At 38.4% G+C, this 12,436-nt stretch overlaps 1 pseudogene; it reads right to left on the bottom strand.

Moving 5' to 3' along the window:
• Positions 1-11,365: 11,365 nt before the first annotated feature.
• Positions 11,366-11,735, bottom strand: LOC128566460 (V-type proton ATPase subunit G 1-like; annotated as a pseudogene).
• Positions 11,736-12,436: the final 701 nt, after the last annotated feature.

Genomic DNA, 12,436 nt, shown 5'->3' with positions numbered 1-12,436 from the left:
TGGGCCTGTTCAACATTTCCACTTGATTCTGGCTAAGTCTTGGAAGGTGACGTGCTTTCAAGTATCAGTCAATTTCCTTTAGATTTTCATATTTCTGAGAATACAGTTTCTTGTAATATTTATTGAGGATTCTTTGGATTTCTGAGGAGTCTGTTGTTATTTTGTCTTTGTTGTTTCTCATTGATGAGATTAGAAACCTAATTTTCCTGATTAGGTTGACCAAAGGTTTATCTGTTTTATTGACCTTTTTGAAAAACCAGCTATTTGATTTATTGATCTGTTGTATTATTCTTTTGTTTTCAATTTCATTTAATTCTGCTCTAATTTTGGTTATTTCTTTTCTTCTACTGGGTTTGGGGTTGGAATGTTCTTCCTTTTCCAGTTGCTTGAGATATTGTTAACTTCCTCTCTTTCCGTTCTCTTGAGCAAGGCTTGCAGTGCTGTAAATTTCCCTCTTAGAACTGCCTTTGCGGTGTCCCAGAGATTCTGATAGTTCGTGTCTTCATTGTTGTTTTGTTTCAAAAAGTTGGCGATTTCTTTCTTTATCTCATCTCTGACCCAGTTATCATTCAGCATAAGGTTATTTATCTTCCATATTGTTGTATGAGTATGCAGATTCTTGTTGTTACTCAGCTCAAGTTTTATTCCATGGTGGTCCAAGAAGATGCATGGAATAATTTCTATTCCTTTAAATTTACTGAGGTTAGACTTCTGACCTAAGATGTGATCGATTTTGGAGTAAGTTCCATGGGCTGATGAGAAGTATGTGTATTCAGTTTTGTTGGGATGAAATGTTCTGTAGATGTCTGCTAAATCCAAATGTTGGATGGTTAGGTTTCAATCTAAGATTTCTTTGCTCAGCTTTTTGTTGGAGGATCGATCCAACACTGCCAAAGGAGTGTTGAAATCTCCAACTATTATGGAGCTGCAGGAAATCAAGTTGCTCATGTCTGTTATAGTTTCTCTTATAAATTGAGGTGCATTCTGATTGGGTGCAGAGGTATTAATGATTGAGATCTCATCATATTGAGTATTACCCTTAACAAATATGAAGTGACTATTCTTGTCCTTCCTTACTTTTGTCGGTTTAAAGCCTATTGTATCTGCAAATAAAATTGCAACACCTGCTTTTTTCTGATTACCATTTGCCTGAAATATGGATGACCATCCCTTCACCCTGAGTCTGTATTTGTCTTTTAAGTTAAGATGTGACTCTTGCATGCAACAAATATCTGGCCTGAGTTTTTGTATCCAGTCAGCTAACCTATGCCTCTTTAGAGGACAGTTTAAGCCTTTCACATTAATGGAGAATATTGATAAGTCTGGTGAAGTTTTGGATATCAAGTTTTTCAAAAGTCCAGTGGGCATTTTTAATCCTTTTGCCAGTGTGGAAATTGGAGTTTGATTCAAAGTTTCTGAGTGAGTTTACTGTTGTGGCATAGGATTGGATTGGTCATTATGGAGGATAGGTCTGAGAATATCCTGAACAGCTGGTTTGGTTATGGCAAATTTCTTCAACATATGAATGTCATTAAAGTATTTAATTTCTCCATCATAAATGAAACTCAGTTTAGCTGGATACAAGATCCAGGGTTGAAAGTTATTTCGTTTTTGGAGATTAAAAGTTGGTGACCACCCTCTTCTGGCTTGAAAAGTTTCAGCAGAGAGATCTGCAGTCATTCTAATAGTCTTCCCTTTGAAGTTAATGGTTTTCTTTCTCCTGGAAGCTTTGAGGATTTTCTCCTTCATATTAACGTTAGTGAAGTTAATTATGATATGCCTGGGGGATGTCTTATTGCGGTTGAGTGGTGCTGGGGTTCTGAAGCTGTCCGCTATCTGAATTTCAGACTCTCTAGGCATGTCTGGAAAATTCTCTTTCATAATTTCATGCAGAAGGGCCTCTGTGCCCAACGAGGCCACTTCATCTGTTTCTGTAACTCCAATGATTCAGATATTTACCTTCTTTGAATTATCCCAGAGCTCTCTGAGAGAATGATCCATTTTTGCTCTCCATTTCTCTTCCTCTTTGAGAGTTTGGGAGTGTTCAAAGGCTTTATCTTCGATGTCAGAAATCCTTTCTTCTGCTTGCTCCATTCTGTTGCTGAGGGATTCTACTGTATTTTTCATATCTTTGAGGGCTGCAAATTCTTGCTTCAGTGTGTCTAAGTCTTTGGTGGTTTTGTCTTTAAATTCGTTAAATTCTTGAGACAACTTTGAAATTTTCCTCGAATTACTAATTTCACTTTTTGAATCTTGTCTGCAATTCAAATTCTGAATTCGATTACTGACATCTCAGTCAGTTGTTTATGAATGGGATCTTCAATTGCATCTGCCATATCTTTCCTTTTGGGGGTTGATCTATTCTGGTTTTTCATGTTACCAGAGTTTTTCCGCTGATTCCGCCCCATGGTTGTTATACTCCCTCTGATTTTTTTCCCCTGGGGCTTTGTCCAGGGCCTGTACATTATTGTGGCCTGAGAAACTGGGCCCCTGTCCTGTGTGGTGGGGCTAAGTGGTTCTGTCTTGTTTTCAGCTGTTTTCTGTTCCACCCTAGTGAAACAGATACTCTGGATTGAAGTCTCAGCTGTGGAGAATATCAGCAATGAAGTCACCCCAACCCCCACCGGCAAACAATTTGAAAAGAAAAATCAAACCTTCCTACAACCGTGCACCCAGGGCACCACCTGATTTGTCCTCAGGCAATTGGTTCAGTTCAAAAAGTCCAAATCAGTTGTCTCAGTCTGCACCTACCTCTGGTGAGAGAGTTTAAGATGTCTCTGGGAACTGGATCACAGGGGTCTGGTGACTACTCTGGTGTGGCTTGCTCCAGTGCTGCGTGGAATCAGGAGGAGCCACCCAGCCAATAGATCAGTCTGGGAAGGTTGATGCCTCCTTCCCCACCTTGCGCCGCTGTCACACCCAGTCACTGATAGCCCTGCAATTGGCTGATCCAGTTGCCTGTAGTGAATCGGTACTCCAGGTATATGCACCTGCCTGAATCACAAGGGAGTCTGCCAGGCCACTGCACTCTGCCTCTCTCTAGCAGGAGGAGGTGAGGCCTGACAACCTCGGGTGCTTGATGAAGGTTAGAGGGTTTTCACTAAGATCCAGTCTCGCCTCTGGTTAATGTTACTGACAGAACAGAACAGAACAACTCTGTGGTTCCCCTTTTTTTTGCATCCTTGTGGTCGCAGCTCACCTCAGCGGTGTTGACGTTCATTCTTCAACCTTCTCTCTTAGTGCAGCTCAGATCCACCAGGTTACTTGCTGAATTTTTGTCCTTTAACTCTTCTACTGGACGGGAGCCTCTGTGGAAAGCTGGCTTCAGTCAGCCATCTTGTCTCTGTGCAGCCTTTTGTTTACCTTTTTCTTTTTTTTTTTTTTTTTTTTTTGAGACAGAATCTCACAGCTCACAGCAACCTCAAACTCTGTGTTTAAACAATCCTCTTGTCTCAGCTCCAGAGTAGCTGCAACTACAGGTGTGTGCCACACAGCTTGGGTTTTCTATTTTTTTAGTAGAGATGGGATTTTGTTCTTGCCCAGGCTGGTCCAAACTCCTGAGCTCAAGAGATCTACCCACTTCAGCCTCCCAGAGTGCGAGGATCACAGGTGTGAGCCACTTTACCCAGCCTGTGTTGACCTATTTTTGATGTAGCCCAACTTTATTGTACTACAGTTTGAAGAAGAATGTCAATTTTGTTGCTAACTTGGAATGACCTAGAGGAAGCCCACAGGTGAGACAGTTCTCCCAAAGAAAAGTGGCTCACTCTGAGAGGATTGTTCCCTCATTCACTATAACTTAGATACTTACTAATTTCTAAAATAAATTATACTTAGTTATAGGCAATAGATAAACTGTTGAAAAGGTGTGTGCAATGTTTGGTTTTAGAAATCAAATTACATTTTAAGTGCATTAAATAGAAAGTGCACTGTTTAAGAAACATTAATGCAAACCCACTTATAAATCACTTTGTTCTCTAATCATGATGTTCTCATATGATTAAGAACTATAGCCCAAGATGAAGGGGAAAGAGGAAAGGGAGGGGAGGAGAAGGGAGGATGGTTGGAGGGAGAGTAACTGGTGGGACCACACCTACGGTGCATTTTACATGGGTACATGTTAAATCTACTAAGGGTAGAATATAAATATCTTAACATAATAACTGAGAAAATTAGTTGTGTGGTGAAGGCTATGTTAACCAGTTTGATGAAAGTATTGCAAATTGTATATAAAACCAGCACATTGTACCCCATAATTGCATTAATGTACACAGCTATGATTTAATAAAAAATAAGAAAATAAGACCTATTTATTATAGAACATTTAGAAAATATGAAAGAATGTAAAGGAATAATTAAATAGCACCAATAGTACCAGGTATCATCCTGGAACTACTTCCATCTGCTCTTTTACTCTATGCATGTTCACATGTATATTCATTATTAAAATTGAGCTCTATAGAGCATGCAATTTATAATCCTATTTTTAATTTAATGCTTCATTATTTTTCCTATGTGATGAAATATTTCCTAAAATAAAATATGCAATAGTATACGGCACTCCTTTCTTTTTAAGCATATCAGAACTTATTTATCCAAGACTTTATTATTGAATATTTTAACTTGATAATATTTATTGAATCAAAATATTATTGAATATTTTGATTCAAGACAAATTTTGATTATTATAAATAAATGTATGATGAATGTCATTGTACATATGTATATTCCACATTATACCGAATTTAGACCAAATGGTTCATTAAATGGGTCTGTATATTCAAGAAACACAGAGCTCATGCTGCCATTAAGGTCAGTCTGGATTGGTACTTTCTAAATAAGCAAGTATATGAAATATCACGTGGTGACTCCCAGTCAAGTGATTTCATCAAATGACTCACTACTTCTCTTCACCAATGCACATTGATTAGACAAAATAGGGGCACTTTTGCCTGGACATATAACATGCAGGATCCAAGACATTTCAGAGACAGGATAATCACACAATGGGCATTTATGACACTTCTATGCCTGTCTAATATTAGATTCAGAACGAGAGTTTAGTGGTCAGAACTGAACAGTCTAGGTAAAATCAGCCACAGGAAGATTAGGGAAGATAAAATAAAATGTGAAGGATTTATCATGTGCTATATGCTGGTGTGGTCAAAAGACATGGACTTTGTAGTCCAACTCCCCAGGTTGGTCTCCTGGGTACATGACTTCTACAGGTTCAGTGTTGGATATTGGCCTTGCCTTTTTCTAAATTCACTAATTGGGCATCTTGTTCATTATTCTGTACAATGGAGACAATGATGCACTCATAAAAGGGCATCATTATGTTAGGATTAAATGAGATAATACACATGAAACACATTGTAACCTTGCACACGAAAAGGTATAAATGTAACTTCAGTTGAATGACAGCAGGGCATTTGTTCTCAGCTTATCCCATCCTTAACACAAGTGAAGGTATTCAAGAGGCAAGGTACTACATGATACCATTATTATTACTACAGCTTTTAGAATAGTCTTTGTAGACAAAGCATTATAGTTGGTAATACACACTAAATAGCAAATTGGGAGGCCTAAAGCTTTTAAAAATACATTGAGCCTACCTTGGAACTATAACACTGAAAATTGCTTACAATGTATCTGACATGATAGGAGCTACTTTAAATATTCTGGTAGAGACAGAAAAGTCTTGACCCAATGTCAGCAGAAAAATAACTTGTCGAAATCTCAGCAGGAGCAATTTTCAATTTATTTGAACTCAAATATCATATGCTTGAGTTACTCCTGGAATAAAACTCCATGCATGAATAAGCAAATAAATGCAAGGGAGACAGACCAAATGTTTGTGTAACCTGTCCTCTCACAGGAATCTGCTAACAGCTGTGCGAAGGTGACTGGTACCTCTGTTTCCCAATAAATCAACCCCATAGCTTAGCAGTGACAGCAGGCAAAACATTCAACAGCCAGAAGAGTGATGTAACCATCTAATCAGACTCAGAATTTGAAAAAGTGTCTTTCATTGTGCCCAAGCTTTATTGATTTCTATGTCACACTTTCATGGCCTCCTGATATTGCTTTGTGAATCAATTATGTGTTGAATGGAGAATCTGAATAGCTGGGTAATGACAGGGGGCCAAAAGGACCACCCTTTCTACAGGGCAGGGGAAGGACATGATTGGGGCATCATAGTGATCCTAGTGCCCCTCCACTGGGCAATGGGCAGATGGGGAATGGCTCAGAGCTCTGTACCAGACTCTCTTCCATAATCATCTCTACATTTAAAGTTTTACCCCTGATTCTCCTACCTCTGCATATCCATTTGTAGTCTCCCAGTTAAATGTCACAACATGCAAGTAACTTGACATTATCACCATTCTCATATGGTCATTAGGTATTTTCCACCATTACCATTCTCCATTTCTAAATATACTTTTTTTTTTTTAATTTAAGACTGAATACACTGTTATAATGGACTCCTCGGAGATGTTCCAATAAAGAAGGCCAAGAGGTCATTGTTGCCACTCAATTAGCTATTATTTATGCCATGCTTATGTTAGAAATGAGACAGTAGGAAGGAACAATGAATAAATATATTGAAAGGAGGTGTAGGAGAACAAGAGTGAAGGTGGGGGAAGGAACAGCAGAAGCAGAAGGTGAGCTCAGGTCAGCTTAGCCAGTATTTTGGAGAACATATTACATGTAGATATTGCACAAAGTTTTAGAAATTAAACAATGAATAAGAAGCTGGGCCAGGCACAGTGGCTCACGTCTGTAATCCTACCCCTCTGGAGGCTGGGGCAGGTGGATCTTTTGAGCTCAGGAGATGGAGATCAGCCTGAGCAAGAACTGGACCCCATCTCTACTAAAAATAGAAAAACTAGCCAGGCACTGTGGGCACCTGTAGTCCCACCTACTCAAGAGGCTGCGGCGAGAGCATCACTTGAGCCCAAGAGTTTGGGGTTGAGGTTGCTGTGAGCTGTGAGGCTACATCATTCTACTCAGAGTGACAGAGTAAGTCTCAAAAAAAAAAAAATCTGGAAAGTGGGACGGCCTACTGAGGGTGGCAGACACATTTACAGATTTTTACTTTAAAATGTGGTAATTACACAGAGATATACACATGTGGGACGAGATGAGAGAGATCATGTCTGAGTTAAGTCTTAAAGGAGGAAAAAGATGCATAAAAGTGGGAATCATGGATGAAGGGATTCTTCAGACAAAAGATTCTTCCATGCTCAGAATCCCAGGATGCTCATATTCATAGTAAAGTGGGTAGAGAGAAGGGGATTGGTGGGATTACACCAGCGGTGCATCTTACAAGGGTATATGTGAAACTTGGTAAATGGTCTGTAAAGCTAGTGAATCATGCCCCATGATCATATCAATGTACACAGCTATGATTTAATAAAAATAAAAATAAAAAATAAAAAAAATAACAACATACTTTTCATACATTACTTCACCTATTCCCTACCAGGGCCTATGAGAGATAGGTGCTGTTATCCATGTTTTACACAGGAAAAAATTGGGGTCTGGAGAAATTATTTCAATAATCAAGGCCCAAGCCCAGCAGAGTTTCTGGGCTCCATGTCCAGGGCCCTCTGCTGCTTGTTACTTTTTCTTTTTAGCAGAATACTAAAGACAAAAGGAAACTTAGGATAACATATAACCCAATGACTTCCAAATTTTGAGCACAACCAGTAGAAAAAAGAACTTTGCCATATCAATATAGCATCCCCAAAATATATATTATATATGTTATATATAAGGTCTGACAATTATGTTTGCAACCTCGTCCTAGAAAAAGTGCTACAAACCTCATTGCTGAATATCACTACAGTTATCTTTGAAGTACTCCCATTGGGATGCCAGTAACTAGTCCACCCTTCAAAGCAATTCTGGAACTCTTTTTCTGAAATGACCATCAGAGTTGTCATCATATGAAGTCAGATAATTAGTTTTGTGAACTTGCCACTATGTGCGTGTATTGGCAGCACTGTACAAACAACTTGGTAAGGTTTCATAACCTTAATGTATCAGTGTCTCGCAGCTGCATTTGTGTCAACATTTGATCCTGTTTTGCCAAGTGGCATTCATTATTGTTGTTGCCTGTTTTTGTATGCCAAACAATGGCAGCTCTGAAGGCCATTTCAGAAAAAGAGTTCCAAAATTACTTTGAAGGGTGGACTAGGTGCTGGGATTGATGTATAGTTTCCCAAGGGGAGTACCCTGAAGGTGACTGTAGTGATATTCATCAACCAGGTAAGTTGCACTTTTTCTAGGATGCGTTCAAGAGAGCAATACTTACAATGTGACACTTTCTGAGTTCTATTTTATTCTATTGCTGTTCATTTTGCTGGCCGTAATGACTAAATTGATTTTACCACCACTAGACATTTGAGAAATTGGCTGTGTTCTCAACTAGTTAGTTTAGAGACAATGAAACTGAGGCAACCCCCCTGTGAGGCAGTGGTCTGCCCAGCAGTGATCCATTTCTCCCTGCCTGTTCCTGGTGCTTTCTCCATCCTGGCTCATTCAACCCCTACAACCACACGACAGAAGTTCTTTCATTATTGCCATCTCACTAGTGAAGAAACTAAAGTACAGAAACATTAAGCAGCTGGATGAGCACAGTGACTCACCCCTGCAAGTCTGGGAGGCTGAGGTGGAGAATTTCATGAGACCAGGAGTTTGAGAACAGCCTGTGCAACAAGTGTGATCCTATCTCTACACACACACACACACACACACACAAATTAAAAGAATTAATCAGCTCGTTTGTCCATGGTTACACAGCTAGTGGAGGAACTACTGATCCCTAGACCAAGAAAAATGTCTTCAGGCAACTGTGAATTTCAGTAAATAACTCTCATGTATAAATTGAAATTACTTAACTTTTCTCAATTTTGTTCTTCTCAGAACCTTTATTGCTTCAAAGCCAAACACTTTGATCTGGATCAGAGAATGTGTTCAAATGCTTTAGGAACTAACTCTGTGTTGATTTGGGAAATACAAAGATGTCCTCAGGATTACAATTTCAGAAATTACATCAGGATAAATCTAGATTTATTAGCATTGCTTTGATCTCATTGGTTTCAGGTTAATTTTTTCTGCTTCTGCAGAGTCAGAAACTTTTCTCCTAATATGCAGAAAATTGTAACTGCTACACTGGTAGAAAAGGCCATTGACTTCTATTAACTTATGAAGTATAGACCATTTTTGTGAATGGAAATATATACCAAGTTGACAGATGATTATAAGGGAATTTTAATGCTGATCATATCATAGGGTGCGTATTTTCATGTTGAAATCCTGCTATTTGATTATCTCTAATTATTTGCCCTTCTTGACAGTAATTCTCCAATAAGTTAATTGCTATTTTCACACAACCTTGGTAAAAAATAAAAGTGTTTGCTGAGGTCTGGTCATTTAGAATCAATCTTGTGCTTTAAGTGACCATGTCAGAGTTTGTAGGGGTGTTGGGGAGTGTTTTAAAAAACCTGGATTTCACAATGGGAATCTACTTAAAGTAGAATTTAGAAGATTAGGACTGTGAGTCAATACATGGTTTCTGAAGTTCCACTGACGGAGAATCAATCTTTAGAAAAAAGCCGCAGCTTCCCAAAGTAAGAAAAATGTATGAAACAACATTAAGAGATTCCAGAAAACATAGAGAAATATTTTGAGAGTATAGCATGAATTAAGCACAATCCTTCTTGCTCTTTTAATGTTTTTTTTTTTTTTCCTTTTTCTGGGAGTCATTTAGAAAATCTAAGCAATGATTGATTACTCTTACTTGCTGTTACTTCTCAAGCATAATAAATTGCCATAAAACTTGAGTCTTTAAGTGCTGTCATTTGAATAAGTGGTGAGCTTCCCCCCTCCCCTCACAATCTAAGAATGACTTCACCATTCTTAAAACAAAAGCCAGGACATCTTTGTTGTAATTATTTTGCAAAAAAATCAAAAGAGGTATTTTTTCACTGGAATTTCTGATCCTGGCTCACTATAATATACTTTGAATACATCTTCTCCCCTAATCTATAAAATCAGGGGGCCAAGCAAATAACCTGAGGTTCTTACAGCCGTGAATTTAGGGCTCCTTATCTTTAACTCCTTTGACCTCTTCTTCCCAAAGCACTGGATTGCTCTGGTCCCTGGGATATGAAATTAACATTTTCTTCCAGGTTCAAGAGTTTCTTCCCTTTCCTAGGGGAAATTCTATCCTCTGATTGCCAGAGTCACCAGGGTTAAATCAGTTGTCTTTGGTTTGTCAAAAAAAAAGCTGCTTTAAATAAAATGCTTTCAACTGTCAGCCGATCAGAGGCTTTGAGACAGACCCTGAATTTCCAAGACCTGGTCTTTGGGATCTTTAAGTTCACTGGTATACAAAATGCAACTGTGTTCCTGGCTTCTCATCAAATTTCCCAGTTTCAACCCCATTTGTCTTCCAAATCTTTTCTTATTTCCTTTAATGCTCACCTTTTTCTCAGTGATTAGATGTATTTATAGTTTTCCACCTGAGCTTTCAGGAGTCTAACCCAATTGTGGACAGCTCCCCTAGGCCAGAAGGTGCACCCCACATCCTGCATGAAACCAGTACAATGCCGGCACTAATGGAGGCATCACGCAGGACCAGTGGAGTGTTTTCTCAAAGGCAAATTTTACACAGGCAAGAACTTTATTTATTTTTTTATAAAAAAAATTAAAAAAGTAAAGAGTAAAGAGTCTTTACTTTTAAGTGATCATCAGTACATCAAATAACATGTAGCAAGTTCTTGAATTCTATCAAATAGAAATTTTGAAGAAGAGAAACTAAACATAGCCCAAACAATTGTACTAGATCCACTGTTCTAACCAACAGCAAAATGGACGACATTCAGGCAAGCTGCTGCTTCACACAGATTATAAAAAACTACTTCCTACTTTTTCATAGATAAAGCCCCTAGCTTTCAAGGGCAAAATAATTACTTAATCCCTCCCCTTTTTTTTTACTAGATCTTAAGGAAGAAACAAAATTGATATATATGGTAAGTAATTGAGCTAAAAGGCATAGAAAACATAATGTATACATATTAAATTTCTAAGAAATATGAAGCAAAAAAATGAAATCTTTAGAGAGTTCTAAATCTGTACAAAGAAGCTAGATTTGCTCTCCAAAAGTGAAGGGATCTACTGTATAATATAAAGAAATAATTGAATGTATTTTGTAAGTATATGACTTACAAAAGTCATTAATTAAAAAGTCATTAAATATACAAAAGTGTATTCCAAAGACAAGGTCATCTGCAGCAACAGGGATGAACCCAGAGAACATAATATCAAGTCATGCAAAGAAAGCTTTGCGAAAGCTTCATATTCTACGAGGGCATCTAAAATGCCAATTCATGGAACAGGCACTCCTTTCTTCTTCTCCTAGCCCTTCATGAATTTCTAGCTGGATGTTACAGACATAAGCCAAGAGGTTATCCGAGACTTCATCTCTGTTCTGATGGAAGTACGTCTGGAGGGTGGTCATCTTCTGGTTCTCCTCCATTTCACTGCAACTGCCTTGAGATCCCAGTGCTGCAGTTTCCTTGGCCTTGAACTCCTTCTCCCTCTGCAGGCAGTACTGTTCAATTTCAGCCTGAGCTGCTGCTTTGACCTGCTTCAGCCTCAGACATCTCAGCTGCCTGCTTCTCTACCTGCAGCTACTGCGGGATGCCCCGTGGCTGACCAGCCATTGTGGCGGCAGCTATGAAGCCTCAACAAGCTGCCCAAATTGGCTTGGATCAACTCTGGGCAATAATTTTTAAATAAATAAATGCATGTATGCATACATAAAACAAAACTTATCACCAGTCAAAATGTAAAAGAAAAATGAAGTGGATGAAGGAAGCTGTGGAGATAGATAGAATGAATCCACAAAGTTCTCAAATTGATTAATTCTTTATTGTACAAATAATAGAATTCAGAATTATATTCCAAAATGGAGCGAATGAAGGGAAGCTGAGGTGACAGGCAGAATGAATGATATTCTCAAATTGATTAATGCTTTATTGTACAAATAATGTAACTCGGAATTATATTCCAAAGACAAGGTCATCTGCAGCAGCAGGGATGAACCCAGAGAACATAATGTTAAGTCATGCAAAGAAAGACAAATACTCCATGTTCTCATTTATCTGTGTAATGGAAAGGCATTGAACTCACAGAAGTAGAGAGTAGCATGGATGTCACCAGTGGCTAGGTGAAGACATTGGGAAGATGTTGGTCAAAAGATAAAAATTTCACCTGGATAGGAGGAATAAGTTCAAGAGATCTCTTGTATAACATGGTGACTATAGTTAATAACAATGTATTTTATACTTGAAAAACATATTTTTGTTCTCACCACAAAAATGGTAAGTACATGAGGCAATGCATATGTTAAGTAGCCTGTCTT

This window comes from Nycticebus coucang, chromosome 15, assembly GCF_027406575.1.
Source record: "Nycticebus coucang isolate mNycCou1 chromosome 15, mNycCou1.pri, whole genome shotgun sequence".
Taxonomy (NCBI): Eukaryota; Metazoa; Chordata; class Mammalia; order Primates; family Lorisidae; genus Nycticebus; species Nycticebus coucang.
This window is presented reverse-complemented; position numbering and strand designations above follow the sequence as displayed.